Consider the following 7417-nt stretch of genomic DNA (forward strand, 5'->3'; position numbering starts at 1 on the left):
AGAGAGCCATCCTGAGTCCTCTCTGAGGGTGAGAGTCCTTTCCCCGCTGGGGTTGTTGGCGTCTCTGGCTTCGATCTGCCCTGCTCTCTCCCCATCCACCAGAATGGAGATATATCTGCAACAGGAGACACTAAGGCCAACACACAGGGGGTTGCAGAGCTGAGACAGAAAGGAGGAGAGAGAGAATCCTGGAGACACCGGGTCCCCACCTCCCACTGATGGCTGAAGGTCTTTCTTTAATTTTTCAAATACCAAAGTGTTCCTTTCAGCTATGAGAGCCAATAAATTCCTTTTTTGTTGTTTAAGTCGGTTTGCATAGGATTTCCGTCACCAGCATGGTAGACACGGAGCTCTCCAGGAAAGTGAGACTTTGGGGGCAAACCTTTCTTTCCTCTTGCAGAGCAACTAATGTCACGAAAAGCAAAGTAAATCAGCCAATATGTTTTCTTATTCCTTTCCAGTTTTATCAAGAAATCATTGACATACATCACTGTATAAGTTTAACATGTACGGCATGATGGTTTGATTTATATATATTGTGAAATGATGATCATAATAGGTTCAGTTAGCATCCGTCGGTGTATCTTACTTACTGAATCTCAGATACGGTAAACAGAGAAGGAGGAAACAGTGGAAAAGGGTAACTGGCTTCCAATACTGCAGATTGATTCTGATGATGTCTTTGTACTTTATGTGAAAAGAATCCATAGTCTGTTCTTTTGTGTCTGGCTTGCTTCCCACTGTTGGGTTGGTTCATTCTCACTGCTGTGTGCAATTACACTGCGTGACTACACTGCAATCTATTTCTCCAATCCACCATGAATAGACAAGTGAGTCCCCACTTGGCGGCCATTGTGAATATAGTGTTTCAGCAGACACTCTAGTCCTTGGGATTTCTGTGGTGTTCTAGTGGCTAAGACTCTGCGTTTCCAATGAAGGGGGCCTGGGTTTGATCCCTGGTCATTGAACTAGACCCCACATACTGCAACTAAGAGGTCGCATTCCTCAACTAAAGATCCTACATGCGGCAACTAAGACCCAATGCAGTCAAATAAACAAATAAATCTTTTTGCTGCTGCTGCTGCTGCTGCTAAGTCGCTTCAGTCGTGTCCGACTCTGTGCAACCCCATAGACGGCAGCCCACCAGGCTCCCCCGTCCCTGGGATTCTCCAGGCAAGAACACTGGAGTGGGTTGCCATTTCCTTCTCCAACGCATGAAAGTGAAAAGTGAAAGTGAAGTCGCTCAGTCGTGTCCGACTCTTAGCAACCCCATGGACTGCATCCTACCAGGCTCCTCCGCCCATGAGATTTTCCAAGCAAGAGTACTGGAGTAGGGTGCCATTGCCTTCTCTGAATAAATCTTTTTAAAACGACTTAAATCTAAAACAAATGAACAAAACACAAAAAGCCCACCTTCTGGTCCTTGCCTTTGGGAAGATGTGTGTACCTAGATGTGTTTCATATACAACCAGAAGGGAATTGCTGGGTTGTATGGTTGATATAGGGCTTCCCTGCTGGCTCAGTGGTAAAGAATCTGCCTGCCAATGCAGGAGACGCGGGTTTGATCCCTGGGTCAGGAAGATCCCTTGGAGAAGAAATTGGCAGTCTACTTCAGAATTCTTGTCCACGAGATCACAAAAGAGTCAGACATGGCTTAGCAACAAAATGACAATGGTTGACAGATGGTCATTTTGCCAAAGCAGAGGCGCTGATTTATACTCTCAGTGGTGGTGCACAAGGGTTCTAGGTTCTGAAATGTGAAGTAGGCAGTCTCAACCTACAGCAAAATGGGGCGTGTGGGGAGCTGGCCCCTGGATGGAAACAGCTGGACTTCTCCATCTCAAGAGTGGGTGGTAGGGGGAAGGCAGGGGCAGTGACACCCAGGAGTGGGGATGGGGGAGGAGTAATAGCCTGTAGCCGCAGGAAGAGCTGGAAGGCTATCTCTTTCTCTCCTCCCGAGCTAAGCAGGTAGAGGAGGCTGGGGTGACGCCAGCAGCACTGGGCCTGAAACTCGCCTTCTCTGTGAATTGTCCTCACGTTCCTTTGGACTGATGTAGAAATTGCTCTGCGCCTGTGATCAGCCCCTGGTGACAGAGTCGCACCGCTGGAGAGCAGGGGGAAGGCTGCGGCAGACCCTGTGGTGGCCTCCCCAGCAGCGAGTCCCTTCTCCCTGCCCTGCAGTGGACCAGGTGGGGCTGTCCGTCAGTCCCTGCACACCCACTGACAGTGATGGGACTGCCTGTCCCCTCAGGCTTTACCAATGAAGGGCTCTCTGGCCAACCCCTGCCTCTTAGCATCTCCACCCCTTTGCCAGAGGGTTTCCTCCAGCAGCCCAAGCAGGCAGCAAATGCCAGAAAACTGATGCTCTTTTGGGAACAGCCTTCAACCAGTGATGGTGGGTTTGGTGTATAAATACTTCAGCTCCCTCAAAGGCAGGATTGAGCCTGCGACATGCAGTGGTAACCGATTTGATACCACACCCTTTATTGGCCACTTCCCCTCCCAGTCTCACTCCTCTTCTCCTGATGGTTCCTGGAATCCCCTCCTGAACAAACCTACTTGCACTTGAAGCTTTGTCTAGGGCTTCTTTCTGGAGAAGTCAACCTTAGACCACTTGTAACCCAATCTGGACAAAGATGTAAGTAGGCCTGTCGCAAGCTTCTGGAAATGCTTTTGCCCCTCTCATGAAAGGTTTCGGGGGAGAAGGTCTCTCTCCCCGTCTCTGCTTCTTTTTGTTCTGTGTGGACGCTGTGTGAGCTTGCTGCCTGGGGCTGCAGTAGCCACTTTGTGATGAGGAGGGGCGCCCTGGATCGCATGCTGAGGATAACAGAGCCAAAAGATGGGAGCCAGGCTCCTTGAGAGCACCTCTGAGTCTCCAGATCAAGTCGGGATGACTGACCTCTGCATCTCTTTTAAGAAGACAGGGCATGTCCTTACAGGTGAAGCCATCTTTCGCTGGCTTTTCTGCTGCTTGCAGCCAAGCTCATTGATTACTGAGCCTTGAGCTAAAGGCGTTGCCGTTGGACTGGACACTCCAGCTACCACCTTGAAGCTCCTGGTCAGTGGCGCCAGAGAAGAGCTAACAGAGGCTTGGGGTGGAGTGGGGCGGAGGAAGGCTTGAACTCCACAGGTGGCTGAGGACCTGGAGCTGAGCACCAGGGTTCCCAGGAGCGAGAGGGACACATGGGGCAGCAGGTAGCTGGGGTCCCAAGGACAGGGGGCGGGGAGGGCAAGAACCTATTAATCGGCCCAGGGTGAGCGTTGTTATTGTTATTATTATGAAGCATCTCAAGGCTCACACTCATCCTGGCCTGTCCAGGCCCCATTAATGGCCCCATAAATCCCAGCCATAAAGAGTAATGGGGGGAGACAAATGAGATAATTAGGAATAAATCTCACCGAGGTCTCTATTCAGCAGCGTCCCTGGAATGGGCCAATCTTCCGAGCCATTAGCTAGGCCCCTAATTAATGCCGCTGCTGGACGGTGTGGAGGCTCCGGGCGTGGGAGGGACCCGGGACCGGGAGGGGCACCGTTGCACCCGCGGCCCCGGCGGGCGACCTTGGGCACAGCCGAGGGACGCGTGCCCGCAGCCTGCCCGCCTCTGTCTCCAGCGCCTTGGGGACGCTTTGTCTGCACTGCCCCCTCTGCCTTGCCATCTCTTCCCCTCCTTTTCAGCATCGTACTCCATCTCTGCTTTGTCTAGCTTCAGTCTCTGCTTCGCTCCTATCAGATAGTCACTGGCTGCTGCACTGAGCCAGTATGATTTAGCAGGAATTGTGGGGGCCACCTGTAACCACCCTCCTCCATCTGTCCTTCCTTCCCTGGGGACCCCTCATCACGCCTTCCCCCAGGGCAGTCCTTGGAACAGGGAGGACCCCTTCCCCCCCATACCGCCACTGCAATGCTGCCTGTGGGGCAGCTCTCTCTCCTGCCCAGGGCAGGCATCTGCCTCTGGGTGTTACTTCTGCTGCTAGAGCCTGAGACTGAGCCTCTCTCTCCTCCCAGGCTTCAGATATTTGAAGGGTTTTGTCCTTTTTCTTTTTTTGGGGTCAAGCCCTGTACCTTAGTCCTCAGACCCGGGACTGAACTTGGACCCCTCCCCGACAGTGAAAGCTTGGAGTCCAAACCACTGGACCACCAAGGAATTCCCTGGAGGCCTTTGTCCTTGGCTTTCCGTCTCCAGCCAGATGCCCTGTGCAGCTCAAGGTTTCCAGCCCGGCGTCCTAGACCCACCTACAGTGACTTCCGTTGTTTTAATCTGCCACCCCGTCTCCCCCTTTTTCAGTCCTAGCACTCCCATTTCTTTGGGAAACGTGCTCACCTGGTCCTAGAGGGGCAGCCAGGTAACCCACCAGAGGCCTGGCTCTTTGTGGCCCTCTGTCCCATGACGTGGTGGGCTTATCGTCTTCCCTGGGCCCCCTGAGAAAGGCCTGACAGACACAGAACATGAACACACAGCTCTTTCCCACCTCTGAGCCCTGCTGCCTGTCTGCCTCCTGAGGGAGCCAGACTGTCACCCAGAGACCCAGAGATGGCAGGAACCATGGGGCAGAGGCCACTGCAGGGTCTGGAAAAGTAGGAAAACCAGGTGCAGGGCAAGGAAGGCTGGGAGGGGGCTTTTCTCTGGAGGAGGTGGAAGGGAGGGGATGGCCGGGCAGCGGGGGCCTCTGGGCACAGGTACCATTCCATGACTGTCTCCCTAGCGTCCTAGGAAAGCTGGACTGTAGGAAGGAGCATAAACATGGATGCGACAGCCAGATCTGTGATCTCTGCTCCCTCTGCCACCCCTGCGTGTGCCCTGAGGCTCCCAGACCTCCCTGCATGTGCCAGCCAGTCCTTAGAGTATGTGTGTACTCGGTCATGTCCAGCTCTTTGCGACCCTATAGACCTTATAGACGGTAGCCCGCCAGGCTCCTCTGTCCATGGAGTTTCCCAGGCAAGAATACTGGAGTGGATTGCCATTTCCTACTCCAGTGGACCTTCCGATCCAGTGATCCAACCCCCCGTCTCTTGTGTTTCCTGCATTGGCAGGCGAGTTCTTTGCCACTACACCACCTGAAAATCCTCTCCTCTTTCCTGCTGTTCAGCAATGGGGAGTGTCTGAAGCAATCCTCCTGAACTTTGGGGGTCACCCCTTTGCCCCCCAGATTACCCCATCTTCCCAGGGAACTGGAGAAGTCCCCAGGGCATGACTACAGACAATTCAGCATCACTGATGCTGCTTAAAGATGTCCCCTCCTTGCCCTGGAGCCTTGAGGGATTCAAGTCCTGAAGTCAAGTTGGCCCAGCTCTGAGTTCAAGTACAGGAAATGCCAATTAAATGTGCCAAAGAAGTGGGAGAAGCTGGTGGATGCTCTGGAAGCAGACGGGGCCAGCCCCTGGCTCAGCTTCTTGCTTCGTTACAGGGCAAACACGTGGGATCACCCGGAGGTCATGGGAAGTCCTGGCCAGGGACAACTCAATTTGGCCTGACCACCTTGTCCTCACACAAATGTGACCATGCTTGTCTTGGATTAGACAATCCAGGGCAGGAGGGTGCCCCTCAAGTCTCCCAGGCAAATGGAGGGGCTGATGTACTGCTCCACGGGTGAAAGAAAACCAGAGATGCAGGTCACTCCCCCGGACACTGGGACCATCATTAGATTTCCAGAGCCTCATCACTGTTCCATCGTGCACACTAGGAAACTGAGGTCCAAAAGAGGCCCACAGCAGAACCTGGCTGAGATCACTGGGTCAGAGAGCAGAGACTGAGAGCCGACAGAGAAGGGCCACGGTGTGGACAGGAAGGGTCTAGAACCAGGGCTTGCCCGGGAAGGATGTGTGGGCAGAGCTGGGTGGGTGGGTGGCCTCTAAGACAAATGTCATTTCAGTTCAGTTCAGTTCAGTCACTCATTCGTGTCTGACTCTTTGTGACCCCGTGGACTGCAGCACGCCAGGCCTCTCTGTCCATCAGCAACTCCCGGAGCGTATTCAAACTCATGTCCTTCGAATCGGTGATGCCATCCAACCATCTCATCCTCTGTCTTCCCCTTCTTTTGCCCTCAATCTTTCCCAGCATCAGGATCTTTTGCAATGAGTCAGTTCTTTGCATCAGGTGGCCAAAGTATTGGAGTTTCAGCTTCAGCATCAGTCCTTCCAATGAACACTCAGGGCTGATTTCCTTTAGGATGGACTGGTTGGATCTCCTTGCAGTCCAAGGGACTCTCAAGAGTCTTTTCCAACACCACAGTTCAAAAGCATCAGTTCATCGGTGCTCAGCTTTCTTTATAGTCCAACTTTTACATCCATACGTGACTACTGGAAAAACCATAGCTTTGACTAGACAGACCTTCGTTGGCAAAGTAATGTCTCTGCTTTTTAACATGCTGTCTAGGTTGGTCATAGCTTTTCTTCCAAGGAGCAAGCCTCTTTTAATTTCATGGCTGCAGTCACCATCTGCAGTGATTTTGGAGCCCCCAAAAATGAAGTCTCTCGCTGTTTCCATTGTTTCCCCATCTTTTTGCCATGAAATGATGAGACCAGATGCCATGATCTTAGTTTTCTGAATGTTGAATTTTAAGCCAACTTTTTCACTCTCCTCTTTCACTTTCATCAAGAGGCTCTTTAGTTCTTCACTTTCTGCCATAAGGGTGGTGTCATCTTCATATCTGAGGTTATTGATATTTCTCCTGGCAATCTTGATTCCAGCTTGTGCTTCATCTAGCCCAATGCTCCTCATGATGTACTCTGATGTACATGAAATGCTCCTCATGATGTACTCTGCATATAAGTTAAATAAGCAGGGTGACAATATGCAGCCTTGACATACTCCTTTCCCGAGCTGGAACCAGTCTGTTGTTCCATGTCCAATTCTAACTGTTGCTTCCTGACCTGCATGCAGATTTCTCAGGAGGCAGGTCAGGTGGTCTACTCTTTCCATCTTTTTAAGGATTTTCCACAATTTGTTGTGATCCACACAGTCAAAGGCTTTGGCATAGTCAATAAAGCAGAAGTAGATGTTTTTCTGGAACTCTGCTGCTTTTTTTGATGATCCAATGGATGCTGGCAATTTGATCTCTAGTTCCTCTGCTTTTTCTAAATCCAGCTTGAACATCTGAAAGTTCACAGTTCACGTACTATTGAAGCCTGGTTAGGAGAATTTTGAGCATTAATTTACTAACTTGTGAGATGAGTGCAATTGTGTGGTAGTTTGAACATTCTTTGGCATTGCTTTTCTTTGGGATTAGAATGAAAACTGACATTTTCCAGTCCTGTGGCCACTGCTGAGTTTTCCAAATTTGCTGGCATATTAAGTGCAGCACTTTCACAGCATCATCTTTTAGGATTTGAAATAGCTCAACTGAAATTCCATCACTTCTAATACCATTAAATGCCATCTACCTCCCAGTAAAGTTGAGACCACCTGGGCAAGGATGC

The sequence above is a fragment of the Capra hircus genome, chromosome 23 (assembly GCF_001704415.2).
Source record: "Capra hircus breed San Clemente chromosome 23, ASM170441v1, whole genome shotgun sequence".
Lineage (NCBI taxonomy): Eukaryota > Metazoa > Chordata > Mammalia > Artiodactyla > Bovidae > Capra > Capra hircus.